The 15,190-nt window shown below is 41.9% G+C and overlaps 1 protein-coding gene and 1 long non-coding RNA gene across 2 annotated transcripts in view; one reads left to right on the forward strand and one right to left on the reverse strand.

Moving 5' to 3' along the window:
• Window positions 1-8,711, forward strand: part of LOC122557368 — a 26,054-nt gene extending 17,343 nt beyond the window's left edge. Inside the window, exons 2-3 of the long non-coding RNA XR_006313813.1 lie at window positions 6,713-6,885; window positions 8,629-8,711. This is a non-coding gene — a long non-coding RNA (uncharacterized LOC122557368). The remainder of the gene's footprint in view (window positions 1-6,712; window positions 6,886-8,628) is intronic.
• slc16a2 (solute carrier family 16 member 2) overlaps window positions 1-15,190 on the reverse strand; it is an 89,462-nt gene that overhangs the window by 34,408 nt on the left and 39,864 nt on the right. The gene's annotated exons all lie outside the window — the stretch shown is intronic.

Raw genomic sequence — 15,190 nt, forward strand, 5'->3', positions numbered from 1 at the left:
GGTAAAAACAATGACTGCAGATGCTGGAAACCAGATTCTGGATCAGTGGTGCTGGAAGAGCACAGCAATTCAGGCAGCATCCGAAGACAGGCAAAATCGACGTTTCGGGCAAAAGCCCTTCATCAGGACCCTCCTCTAGCTTATCTCTCCACGCTTCAGGCTCTCTGCCTTTATTCCTGATGAAGGGTTTTTGCCCGAAACGTCGATTTTGCCTGTCTTCGGATGCTGCCTGAATTGCTGTGCTTTTCCAGCACCACTGATCCAGAATCTGGTTTCCAGCATCTGCAGTCATTGTTTTTACCTCGTTTATATCTCACTGGTTGTAAAGTCAACACAATGTCTCCCATACAGGGTTCCCTGTTTTTGTCATGTTGCTGTAGCAATGCAATGAACACAGTTCCAGTACTGCCACATATGAATGGGCACACTACCTCAAAAGTGCCTCTTCTGCATTTTGTTTTGCAGTTGAGTCATTAGAATGAATTCACAAATCTTGCACACTCGACAAGGAAACTCACTCAAAAGGAATGTGATTTGGAAATAGGCTACAGTCCTGTGGTGAGCATTCTCTAACCTACATTCCCTTTCAGTGTAGATCTGTTGAGAGGCACTGGATCAGAATTTATTCGATAAACATGTTTGTTAAAGGTTTGATCACAGGTCATTTGCCTCCTTGCTAGGCCAAGGTCTGTGTGGAATCCTTGCAGACAAAAGAATTGGAAAACTCATCCAATTGACAAATTCTATGTATTCCAACATGTTATCTGAATTTATGGAGGCCATTAGATTGACACAAAACACGTAAAGCAAAGTGAAAATGTCACTTAATAATATCAAACTGATCTATTAAAATCATAGAGTCCTACAGCACGGAGACAGGCCCTTTGGCCCAAACCGGTCCATGCCGGCCAAAATGTCTGTCCACGTTAACCCCACAGCCCTGCACTTGGCCCATATCCTTCTAAACCTTTCCTCTCCATGCATTTATCCAAATGCCTTTTAAATGGTGTTAATGTACCCACCTCAACCACTTCTGCTGACAGCTCATTCCATATGCGTATCACTCGCTGTGTAAAACAAGTTGCCCCTCAGGTTCCCTTTTATTATTTCTCCTCTCACCATAAACTGATGTCCTCTAGTCCTCGATTCCTCAACCTGGAAAAATGCCTGAGTGCATTCACCCAATCCATGTCTCTGATGATCTTATATACCTCTAAAAAGGTCCCCCTCAGTCTTCTGTGCTTTAAACAAAAGAAGTCCTAGCTTGTCCCTATAACTAAGACCATTGAGTCCTGGCAACATCCTTGTAAATCTCTTCTGCGCTCTTTCCAGTTTAATAACATCCTTCCTATAGCAAGGTAACCAAAACTGAACACTGAACCAAAACATCGAGACTCAATGCCCTGACTGATGAGCTCAGTGTGCCAAAGGCCATCTTCACTGCCTTGTCTGCCTGTGACTCCACTTTCAGAGAACTGTGAACCTGAACTCGAGGATCTCTCAGTTTCACTACACTCCTTCAGGCCTACCATTCACCATGAAACTCCTACCTTGAATTGATTTTCCAAAATGCAAGACCTCACACTTATCTATATTAAACTCCATTTGCCATTTCTCAGCCCACTTCCCCAGCTGATCAAGGTCCTGCTGCAATTTCTAATCACCTTCTTCATTGTCCATGATACCTCCTATTTTAGTGTCATCAGCAAACTTACTAATTATGCCTTGTACACTCTCATCCAAATCACTGATATAGATAACAAACAGCATTGGGCCCAGCACCGAACCCTGAGGCACTCCTCCAGTCACAAACCTTCAGTCTGACAAGCATCCTTCCACTATTACCCTCTGCTTCCTACAGTCAAGCCAATTTTGTATCCAATTTGCCAGCTTGCCCTGCATTCCATGCAATCTAACCTCCTAGGGCAGCCTACCATGTGGAACCTTATCAAAGATCTTACTGAAATCTATATAGACTACGTCTACTGCCTGCCCTTGTGAACCTTTCTGTCACTTCAACAAATAACTCTAACAAATTTATGAGGCATGATCTCCCACTCACAAAGCCATGCTGACTACTCCTAAACAAACCCTACCTTTCCAAATGCATGTATATCTTATCCCTCAGAATCTTCTCAAGTAACCTACCCACCACAGATGTTAGACTTACTGGTCCACAGTTCCCAGGCTTTTCCTTGCAACCCTTCTTGAATAATGGCACAACATTCACTACCCTGCAGTCTTCCGGGACTTCACCTGTGGCTAACAATGATGCAAAAATATCAGCCAGGGCTCCCACGATTTCTTCTCTAGCCTCTTGCAGTGTTCTTGGATCCACCTGGTCAGGACGATTGCTGAAACATATTGTTGAAGTTTTTTAGTCAGACACTCGTCAGGACAAATGCAGGAATGTCAAGTGTCAAAGGGAGCAACAATTTATACTATGTATGAGAAGGTTGCCAAGTGGATTCTGATTGGTCGATTGCACCCAGTGACAGTTATCTCCTAAAGGTGACTTCAAAAAATCTGAGTCTGTTTGGTTGAGGCGTTGACTTGGGGAATGCTCCTCGTGTCCCCCTTTGTTGAATTAAAAAAAGGTGCTCTGCTTCAGCATGCTCTTTCTGCTTACAGAGAACAGACCCCTGCAAATGAAAATGTGTAACATTAGGCAAGATCAAGAGATCCACACTGCAGCTTGACTGATAACCTTAAACTTGTCGTCAGTATAGTTTTGCTCACTTGGCATGGTTGTCAACATAGAATCCCGACAGTATGGAGGCAAGCCATTTGGCCCATCGAATCCATACCGACCCTCCAAAGAGGATTCCACCTAGATCCATTCCCCTATCCTTGTAACCCTGCATTTCCCATGTCCAACACAACACATCCTACACATTCCTGGACACTATGGGAAACAGCATGACCAGGTAAAAACAATGACTGCAGATGCTGGAAACCAAATTCTGGATTAGTGGTGCTGGAAAAGCACAGCAATTCAGGCAGCATCAGAGGAGCAGTAAAATCCTCAGATGCTGCCTGAACTGCTATGCTTTTCCAGCACATCCAGAACTTAGCATGGCCAGTCTATCTAACCTGCATGTCTTTGGACTGTGGGAGGAAACCAGAGCACCTCAAGGAAACCTGGACAGACATGGGGAGATCGTGCAAACTCCACACAGATAGTCGCACTAAGGTGGTATCGAACCCGGGTCCCCGGTACTGTGAGGCAGCAGTGCTAACCACATGAGCCACAGTGTTGCTGTAAGTAAGTGCTGTCCAATCACGGAATATATCTGAAGTTGGGTCCTACATTTTTAGTTTTGCAAGCACAGAGGCATTGCACACAGATCAAGACTTGCCAACTGATCAGCCCTTTTATTTTATACACTGTAGTTGCCATTGTGATCTGGTATTCCTGCATCTGTCCCGGTGAGTGCGTGACGAAAAACTTCAGTGCTTGTCTCTTTTCAGCTAATCCAAAGAGAACTTTTAACACCAACAAGACCAGAACAGGATTTGCCTGCCACAGACCTCCTCTCTTTGGTCAGAAAATATTCAATCTTGAGTGAAATGCATCACCAACAGCATATTTTCTCCAAAGTAAAAGCAATACACAATTTACTTCAAAATTAAAATGTGTATTTTGAATCCAACCAAGATCACAAGGCTTGTTTATGTGGTTGATCTATTTGATTGGATGACATGTTCAGCTAATTTCAGTATTTTGCACATACTTCTCGGATACAAACTGGGAATCTTTGGGCTGAAATTTACTCTTTTCTGGATTTCTGTCATTGTGATACCTTTTAAAAGGACAGTGAGTTGTGTGAAAACTCTATATGTTTTATATAGCATTGTTTGTTTTGTGAGATTTTGGGCACCTTGTGGTTGTGTTTTTATTTCTCTTGTGTATTGTTAGCAGTGAATCAAAGCCCAGTGGGTTTTAACAGTCTTACTTACACCAAGTGGTTCAATTCTGATGTTAAAATAAAACTCTGCCATTAAAATATCAGTGTTGATAGTGACCATGAAGCCGTGTCACCCCACGGCGCTCCAAAAGCTAGTGTGCTTCCAATTAAGCCTGTTGGACTATAAACTGGTGTTGTGTGATTTTTAACTTTGTGTCACCCCAAGTAATCCTCAACTAGACTTTCAAGCCTTTTCCCCATAACTCTACATTCCCTTACTGATTAAAAATCAGTTTACCTCAGGCTTGAATACATAACAACCCAAGCTCGACAGCCCTCTGTGATAAAAGACTCCACTGATTCACTACTCTTTGAGAGAAGAATTTCCACTTCATCTCCGTCTTATTCTGAGATTATACCCTCTGATCCTCGATTCACAGTCACCTCTCATTCTTCCCAACTCCAATAAATACAGGCTGAACCTACTCAACTTCTCGTTAGAGGACACTGATATGTTTGACTCTTAAATGTACTTTAACCTAATCTAATCTAAGTTACCAGAAGGACTGTAGTGTTTCAAGGAGAATTTCCACCACCATCTTCCCCAGGCAGACAAGAATTGCCAATGACACCCACAAGCTGAGAATGAACTTTTAAAATCCTACTTTAAATCAGGATGGTTAAGCAAGAATCAGACAAGAAATCAAAAAACTTGTCAAAAATTAAACGGGTCATCTGAGGATCTGAAACCTGAATACAGGCTGAAGTCATGTTGTCAGGAACAACCATTTAATACATGCCCTTACTAACATAGGTAGCAATAACATTGCTGCTTAATGCAAATAACATGATAAAATGGCTTCTAGGCTGCAAATTGATAATTCTGCTTAAAGCTGCATAAAATGGTTTTTAACTCTGTTCACGAGATAGGAGTACTTGGATGTTGGAAAATAAGGTTGGTTCCCAGGAAATATCATTGGGCTAAATTGCTGTCAATAAAGTCATTTCATTAAAATTGATTGGTAAATGAATGTGCTCTGTAATGATGGCCTGTACTTCTCTCAAAAAAGGTATAAAAGTGTTTTTGTCTTAAGCCATGTGTTCAGTTTCTGCAAGGAACACGGAAGTGTTTAAGCTCTGTGTTACCAGACAACCTGTGCCCGAACGAGATTGAATGAAGTTGAAATCTTACAGAACCAGAGCGAATTGCTAGTGTTTACTGACCAATCGCGGATCTCACGAACCTAGTCTCTGCACCTGCACTTGCAAGGTCAGTTAGGATGGCTAGTAATGTCTTATCCAGTCTAGTTATTTCTATCCTGTAAAGGAAGCATTGTCTGCTAATCTTTGTTGAGACAGACTATGGTCAAAATTCAGCTTTTAACAGTGTTAAAAGCAATTTTTTGCAGCTTTAAGCAGAATTATTAATTTGCAGCCTATAAGCCATTTTGTCATGTTGTTTGCATTAAGAAGTCATTTTAATGCTGCCTATGTTAGTAAGAGCATGTATTAAATGGTTGTTCTTGACTACAACTAGATACTTCAGCCTGTATTCAGATTTCAGATCCTCACTTCCAAGGAACTGGGGTTAGAATTTGCAAATGTAGTTGATAGTCCATGCCTGTACAGGTGTGATGGATTGCCCTTTGTTCTGCATGGAACTATTTTCTGACTGATCCTCCCCTATTTTGCTATTGCAGGTGTGTCTCAAAGGTTGCAGTAAATAGAAAGAATGATATTGAACGATTTTACAGATTCAGTTTTAGTGGGGATGTTCTACTTCTGGTAATATTGCACTGCATTGCCTCAGAACTAGACCTGTTGTTATGGCGAAAAGCACAATACACCATCTAATCCTGAGAAAATATATTCTTTGCTTTGACAGAAACTACAGCTTCTCCCCACCAATAATTCCTTAAAATTCAAAAGCAGTATCTGGAATGTGGTTGAAGTATGTCCAGAATTTTGTCGTTTGAGGAAGGTGGGACCCCTTTGATGATCTAGGTGCCAAGTTCATGAACGAAAACACAGCCAACAGATCCTATCAGTCAGGGTATTGTGGAGAATATAATGCATGGGTTCAGCCAAAGTTAAAATACTTAAAAACACAACATGAACACTCTACTTGAACCTAAAAATATTTCCCTCCCTTTTCCTTTCTCATTTCCGAACACGCCTTTTCCTACCGTTTACGACTCATTTCTTTTAACTGGTTTCTTCTTCCTTGTAAATGAACATGGCTTCACACCTGCCTAATATTGAGGTTGCTGTGCAGCGGGTCCAAGGGGCAGACAGTAATCCTTTGTCACTGTACTTCAGAGCTTGCTGATCAAAACATGTGGCATAATGCCACTTCCTCAATTTCAGACAGTGATAGGATAAACAGAACATATGGCCATAAACTACCAAAGGGTTTTATGAAGTAGCCAACAGATAATAAACAGTTGCAGTGACAGAATATACTTCTACAGTATTTATAGGCTTAGTTATTGCATAGAACATGTTACAGACATTAAACCTCAATATGACGTGAATTCAAGGTCCTGAAGTATATGAACTCATCTTGTCAATTTATTGTTGGAGACCGAAAACAGACTCTCATGCTCATCTCTATTATTCTCAGGTGGACTCCTACATTAGGGCATATGTGAATAGGACAAAGAAAACAATAAATGAATATCCTTTAACAGCTACCAAATCTGCCAGCAAAAATATATTTACACACAATGCTGTATGTTTCAGCATTTTTGATAGTTCTTTTCATTACAGAAAAGATTTTTGTATTGAGTTATGTTCTGTTACAGAACAGAGACATCAATTCAAAGAAGTCAGACGCTATACAGAAGACCTCACAGCCCCACACACCCTTCTAATCCTCACTGGGAATATGAGATCACACCTGGTCTGTGCCCTCTCCAAGGTGTGAAGGAATAACCAACAGTACAGAAAGGTTAATGACTTTCTCTGCTCTATCCAGGTAAGTGTCTCACTTTTCTCTCCATTACGTCATACTCAATCCATCCCAGCTACAGCACCCATCTCCCACCAGAGCTCTGCTACTCTTACTACTGCATGCAATACCTTCCTTCTCTTGCTCTCTCCCTCAATCTCCAATACCACTAGTCATTAGTGTGGGTAGTGTTTTAGGCACTCCTCAGTATTAATCCCTTCACACACACCCTTATGCAACATCAAAAACAGATCAATCCATCCTCAAAAGGAGAAAGGGGCAAATGGCTTATTAGTTATGCATGTTTTTAAAAGAAAGAAACAAGGTGAAATTAGGTTGAGTGACATATAAATTGACTGTCATCCTGCATGTTCACTTGTCTGTGAAATAAATCGACTTAATTAACAAAAGAAACAAATAATATGAGACATAGTAGACACTTGCAACAGCTTAATTCGGCAGTGCTTTCAAATGCATATTTCGAGGATGACACATTTACAAATGATTTACATACAATGCTGACAAGGGCTATGATTCAGAGTCACCGAGTCATAAAGATCTACAGCATGGAAACAGACCCTTCAGTCCAAACCGTCCATGCTGACCAGATATCCCAACCCAATCTAGTCCCACCTGCCATATCCCTCCGAACCCTTCCTACTCATATACCCATCCAAATGCCTTTTAAATGTTGCAATTGTATTTTATTTAAACCTGTATCACGGTATTCTGTAAGATAGACAATGACTATTTGACAAACTCTTTCTGGTTACATTGAATTCCTTTCGTTAATTAACTGACTCAATGGGAGATCAGTTGCCATACCTGCAAACTTACAAAGGTTCTTACCTGCCCAGGTGAGGCTTGTTTCCCTGTCAAACATTTAGATGGGGAAAGTAAAAAGAAATGCTGTCAGACAATGGACCCAAAGACCTACAATTAAACGGAATTGCCAAAAGCAATTTTTTTAAAAAACAAAGCATATTTCTACTCTCTCATACTCTGCTCCTAATCCTTTGATATCTTTTTGGGGCTGTTTGCTAAATTTTATGAGGTGGTATCATCACGCTTAACAGAGAATATACATCACAGAAACAAGCTGCTCATTCAAGCCAGCCTACACAGGTATTTAGACACTACATGTTACTTTGCTTAATCTTATCAGCCAAATATTTATCTAGTTTCCCCCGTAAATGTATCAATTCCATGATGAACATCCTGGGTAAAGCAATTTTTCATTAATTTCTTATTAGATTTGTTCGTGACTCATATTTTTGTGGCATCTAGTTTTGGATTTGCCCCACAAATGGACAGATCATCTCTACACTTTACCTATTAAAATCTACAAAGGTGAACTTGAACTTTCCAACCAGCTCATAGCTGGGTGAAAGGGTTAATACTGAGGAGTACCTCAAGCACTACCCACCCTGATAATCTTGTACAGGCTTTAGGGAAGAATAGACAAGGATCTTGAAGGCGTAAGACCTAACATTGAGATCCTTATTATTGTAACAATGTAACAACAAGCAGAACCTTCCCGGAGTGTGAGTGACGAGAGCAATGGCAGAATTGGGCAACAAAGGCAGCCTGATGCCATCCTTTATGCTTCTCACAAGCGACATGGCAAGATTCTCAATGGGAAGGCCAGCAGAGCATCAGGAACTTGGAATATTCAGTAATATGTTCGCCAGGGACTCTTTAACTCAGTCAGGGTTTTACATCTGAGTAGATCAGGCATGGACGATGATAACCTACTGCTTTCTGTTTCAGCTCCACTACTTACAAGGACACTGAATGGGTCAGAGTGCAAGCTTTGTCATACATCACCAGCAGATCCATAGAAGGAAATCGAGCTAAAGAAGATAAGTTTACAGTGACCTTGGCCAACACACTAAATGTGTGCCCATTCCCTGATCCAACCAGAAGCAGGCCATGGCAACAACCATCAGGAACGGCCAGTTAAGAAAGTCAGAACTTGCTGAGATAAAGCTGCTGCTATTCCGGTGTCTGTGCATCTTGTGTTCTGGGTATCACTCCCTGTGAGCTGATACTCTGTGCTCATCCTGACTGTGTTGGAGTGACAGGTGCCTGAGGAGAAGACAGCTGCTTCTCTTTCTGAAACTGCTCCACATAGTTCTCATTACAACTTCAAGATAAAGCTCTATACGCTCAAGTTGTTGTCAAGGCTGATTGCTGGGAAGTGAAGATCATGGTAAATAAAAACCTCCAAGGAAACACAAATCACTTCTAAAGTCTTGGAAATCATGTCTGAAGCACTGAAGGCACCCCCCCCAGAACCCATCTCCTGAGCAGAAGCCCTGCACTTAGTTTTAAGTCTCAATATTTAAAGCTTTCGTGACCATCAATTCCTTAGCCCTTTCAATCCTCATCTTTACTTGTGTTACCTGGTGTGTTCCCAGGCACTGAAAGACATAATTTTCATTAAAGCTTTAACTTAATATACTTGAGTCTCAGACCTGCATGTTCCATGGTGTTTCCCACGCCTGATGAATGTCCTTGGGGTTAAGTCAACATGTTCCTACCAATTCCCAATATTCTGGGGTGTAACATTTACCAACCTCCAAGGTATCATTTGTTTCCAAAGAACCATTTGTTTCCAAAGAATTCTGAAAAATGATCTGGTTAATTCCTCTAACGTTTCCCCTCAGTCTCTCTATTCTGGAGTGTAACTGTCCTAACTCTGTGCTCTGACCCCACAGCAAACAGTCTCTAAATTTACTGCAGCCTCCCACTATCCCTTATAGCAGCTTCTACCAATGTCACCAATCCCACAAACCTCCTTGGGAAGAAAGATGTTGATCTTATGTGAACTGAGCTAATATTTCTACTGTTTTCTGATTACTTAATAAATATTTGATGACATTGCTTACTGCAAGTCAGAGGAATTGATTTTTTTTTAAAATTTAGTGGCAGCAACAGTTCACCATATAATAGGCATTAAGGTAAATCTATGTTTCGGTGTATGGTCCATTTATGGGCACAAACATAATGAATCCAATTTTAAATAACTGAAAACTACTTTAGCAGAAACAAGATAGAACCATTTACCAATGATATTCATTTGCACTATCAGTTTCTCAATAGATTTAAGAAATATTTGAAAGCTTCTGAAATGTACTTATTAGGGTCCTACTGCCCAATTTTAACAGCACCCTTTAAGTGAGTACAATTACAGTAAAATCATTAGCATCAGCATCTCTCCAACTATGCATGGTGATGGATATGCAGAAAAATCCACCAGAGATGGGGTGGTTTGTAAGATACTGTTGCTAAGGAGATCACTCCGTCAATGGCTGGACCTATTACAAGTGTTACAGCATGCAGTTAAGGGCTGTGCTTTTGGTGTTGATACCTATTGCCAAACCTCTGTAGCCATTCACCATCAAGATGGCACATGCCAGCTCACAGGTGACGCTTCCTTTTCCCTCAGTTATCAGTTAGTGCTTCCCTCTGCCAGGAGTGAAAATCAATGCTTTGGGCTTGCATGTCACACAGGCCTCCTTGAAGGGGAGTTTTGGATGTCCTGTTGAGTCTTTAGGCTCTAGTAACCTCACCATACAGAAGGTCTTTGGGTATAAAGCTTCCATTCTGCCAATGGGCCCAAGGCAATGAGGTTGCTCCTGCTTGATGAGTGCTAGCATACTTCAGGGATATGCCTTAGAGGGACATACCACATTTGTGATTTTATCCTTGCATGAGATGGCAAGAAGATGCCATAACAAACAAAAATGAAAGTCGTTGACCTTCCCTTCTTGATGGTTACAAGTCATCCATATTTTACAGATATACAACAAGGTACTGAGAACACAGTCTTCATAAAACAGCATCCTGGCACTCAGATTCAATTTGATGTTATTCTAGGCAGGCTCTATGAGTAGGCTGAAGGTTGTAGCTGCTTCTATTACATGTACATCAATTCCTATAGCAAAGGGCAGATTGTTGATCACAATAGACTAAAGGTAAAATAATTTGATAACCACTTCCAGTAGAGTAATATCCAACGTGATCAGGGTGAAGATGTGACATCCCTGTAACATCACATTGGTTTGCTTGATGGCTGTCATCAGGGAGAGCAGATTACAGGCAGGGGAGAGAGAATCTTGAGTGTCTGAAGCTGATTTTTCAATTGAAACTCCTGAGCATTACCAGAACTCAGCATTTCCCTGTGAGGATGTGGTGTATTGTAACAACAGAAAATGCTGGAGAAACTCAAGATTGATAAGTCCCCAGGGCCAGACCAGATTTATCCCAGGCTGCTCCGGGAAGCAAGAAAGGAGGTTGCTAAGCCGCTGGCGAAGATCTTTGCCTCCTCACTCTCCACGGGAGTCATACTGGAGGATTGGAAGGAGGTGAATGTTGTTCCTCTCCTCAAGAAGGGTAATAGGGAAATCCTTATTAGGGATGTAGGATAAGGTTGTAGATGGAAAGTATTCTGCCTGGAGGTCAGTGTTGAGTGGGGTCCCGCAGGGCTCTGTTCTTGGGCCTCTGCTCTTTGTAGTTTTTATAAATGACTTGAATGAGGAGGTTGAGGGGTGGGTTAGTAAATTTGCAGATGACACAAAGGTTGGAGGTGCCATTGATAGTATTGAGGACTATTGCAAGCTGCAGTGAGGCATAGACAGGATGCAGAGTTGGGCTGAGGAATGGCAGATGGAGTTCAACCTGGCTAAATGCAAGGTCGAACTCAAATGCTGAATATAGGATTAAAGACAGGATTCTTGGCAGTGAGGAGGAACGAGGGATCTTGGTGTTCAAGTACATAGATCCCTCAAAGTTGCCACCCAAGTGGACTGGGTTGTTAAGAAAGCATATGTTATACCACTTTTTAAGAAAGGAGAGAGAGAGAAAGCAGGAAATTATAGATCAGTTAGTCTGACCTCAGTGGTGGTAAAGATGCTGGAGTCAATTGTAAAGGATGAAATTATGACACATCTGGATAGCGGTAACAGGATAAGTCAGAGTCAGCATGGATTTATGAAGGGGAAATCATGCTTGACTAATCTTCTAGAATTTTTTGAAGATGTAATTCTGAAGATGGACAAGGGAGATCCAGTGGATGTAGTGTACCTGGACTTTCAGAAAGCCTTTGATAAAGTCCCACATAGAAGGTTAGTGAGCACAATTAGGGAGCATGGTGTTGGGGGCAAAGTACTGACTTGGATTGAAAATTGGTTTGCTGACAGGAAACAAAGAGTAGTGATAAACGGCTCCCTTTCGGAATGGCAGGCAGGGACCACTGGGGTACCGCAGGGATCAGTGCTGGGACTGCAGCTTTTTACAATATATATTAATGATATAGAAGATGGTATTAAAGGCAAGCATGCAGGTACAGCAGGTAGTGAAGAAAGCTAATAGCACGCTGGCCTTCATAACAAGGGGGGTTGAGTATAGAAGCAAACAGGTTCTTCTGCAGCTGTACAGGACCCTGGTGAGACCGCACCTGGAATATTGTGTGCAGTTCTGGTCTCCAAATTTGAGGAAAGACATTTTGGCTATTGAGGGAGTGCAGTGTAGGTTCACGAGGTCAATTCCTGGAATGGCGGGACTCTCTTATGTTGAAAGATTGGAGCGACTGGGCTTGTATACCCTTGGGTTTAGAAGACTGAGAGGGGATCTGATGGAGACGTATAAGATTATTAAAGGATTGGACACTCTGGAAGCAGGAAACACGTTTTTGCTGATGGGTGAGTGCCGAACCAGAGGACACAGCTTAAAAATAAGGGGTAGGCCATTTAGGACAGAGATTAGGAGAAATTTCTTCACCCAGAGAGTGGTGGCTGTGTGAATGCTCTTCCCCAGAAGGCAGTGGAGGCCCAGTCTCTGGATTCATTTAAGAAAGAGTTGGATAGAGCTCTCAAGGATAGTGGAATCAAGGGTTATGGAGATAAGGCAGGAACAGGATACTGATTGAGGATGATCAGCCATGATCATAATGAATGGTGGTGCAGGCTTGAAGGGCAGAATGGCATACTCCTGCACCTTTTGTCTATTATCTATCGTCATATGGTGTTTTGGCTTTCATTAACCTGGTGATTGAGTTTAACAGCTGTGAGGTTTTGCTACAGCTCTACAAGTCCCTGGTGAGACCACACTTGGAATATTGTGTCCAGTTCTGGTCACCCCACTATAGCAAAGATACAGAGGCTTTGGAGAGGGTGCAAAGAAGGTTTATCAGGATGCTGCCTGGACTGGAGGGCTTGCCTTATGAAGAGAGGTTGACTAAGCTCGGACTTTTCTCTCCTGAGAGAAGGAGGAAGAGAGGTGACCTGATCGAGGTATATAAGGTAATGAGAGGAATGGATAGAGTCAATAACCAGAGACTTTTCTTTAGGGCAGGATTGACTGGCACGAGGGGTCATAGTTTTAAGATAATAGGAGGAAGGTATAGAGGGTATGTCAGAGGTAGGTTCTATACGCAGAGTTGTGAATGCATGGAATGCATTGCCAGCGGAGGTGGTGGAAGCAGAGTCATTAGGGACATTTAAGCGATTGTTGGACATGCACATGGATAGCAGTGAATTGAGGAGTGCGTGGGTTAAGTTATTTTATTTTACATTAGGATTAATGCTCGGCACAACATCGTGGGCCAAAGGGCCTGTTCTGTGGTGTACTTTTCCATGTTCTATGTTCTATTTTTGAAGGAGAAACAGAATTAGCATTCTAAGTCAGAGCTGAAAGAAGTTGGAAATTAGTTTTTAAAATACTTTTGATGGAGGTAGAAGAGGGGCAAAGGGAACAGGTGGAGTAGAAGTCTGGTGCAGAAATGGGGTTGTTAATGGAGGTGAAAGAGAAAACAAGATGTAAGATGGGTGTAAATTAAGGTGTGAAAGGGAGAGAATGGGTCCTGTCTTCACAGCAAGATAACTAGACAAAGATCTGGAAGTGGGATTGGGGAGGGTGATGGAATGTAAGACATTATGCAATTAGAATCTGAACTTATCTCCCTGTCTGTTGCACAACTGTCTTAGCTATGTTCAAGTTGTGCAGTATTCCAGAATTCCAGGTTCATGTACTTTAGCAAGATTTTGCTTTCCAATTCAATGATGGATGCCATCTCTGCTGGGTGGGTCTCAAAGTGATCTTTGTTACAGATTATGTCTTGACCAAATGGTGCTTCTGCCATGTCATTAATGATTAACTTAGTGACTTCCAAGATTCATTAAAATTAACAGCAGCACTGCCAAGTGACCTGGAGTTCCAATGCAAAATGCTGGTATTGAGCATCATGTCTTATACCAGGGATGTTGCTGTGTGAAGGCCTGTCACACTTAGAGCTGTGAAACTTTCAGGGTTGCACCGTCAGTCTGCTGCTGAGGAGAACGGTCAACGTTGCAGTGTATTCTCTGGTATGTACAAGTGTGGACAACACTGCATAGTTTCGACCTTCTGGAAATAACGTGGTCAAATGAGTGTCAATGGAAAATCATAGTGGGAATAAATTCATGCTGATGATGTGACCTGTTTTAAGGGCAAGGAAAACTTGAAGCAGAATGATTGTTAAAAGACCATGGAAGCTTAATTTGTACTTGGAAAATTGAGGCAAATGGCAAAAAAGCCTGCCCCAGATTATCTGTCTCTTCTAATGATGTTTTGCAAGGCAAAAGATTTCAAACAACAGACTTCAAACAATTTAAAGAATCATAGAATTGTCAGAGTACAGAACAAGACCATTTGACCCATCATGTGCATGCTGGTCCTCCTAAGGAGCAGTTCGTATCCAGTCCCTTCCCCCACCTCCTCCCTCCCACATTCTCCTCTTCAGATATTTAAGATATATAGAAAATGTAGAAAAAAACATTGAAGCAGAGAGGTAAGCCACCCTGCCTATCATGCCTGCTTCTGCAGTACCTGGCACAGACTTCTAAGATGTGCTACTGATGATCGCAGATGAGTCGAAGACACTGATGGAATGTTTCCGCTTGATAAAGTCAGCTTTGTTAAGATATAACACATGTACAGTCTATATTACCCTGCATGTGGAGGGAGCCAACAACAGTGGTAAAGCTTATTGCCCAGGCTGCAACACTAACCTGGTCATGGGGAGATCAGACAGAGTAATGTGAGCTGGTATCTGTAACAGCCTTGATAACCTTTATGGGTCAAGGATTGAGAGATCCCACACAGTCACCAATGGACCCTTGGAAACAGCCAGTTTCATAAACATTTAATGCAGTGACAGCTTCTTGGCCATTGGGATATACTGGTCACCTATTCCTTCAGGTCACAAATCCCACTCCAGTTTAGTTTCTTAGTTTTTAGGGATTACTTTTGCGACAGTGTCCTGGGACATCCTCAGTCAGCAACAACACTG

This window comes from Chiloscyllium plagiosum, chromosome 15, assembly GCF_004010195.1.
Source record: "Chiloscyllium plagiosum isolate BGI_BamShark_2017 chromosome 15, ASM401019v2, whole genome shotgun sequence".
Taxonomy (NCBI): domain Eukaryota; kingdom Metazoa; phylum Chordata; class Chondrichthyes; order Orectolobiformes; family Hemiscylliidae; genus Chiloscyllium; species Chiloscyllium plagiosum.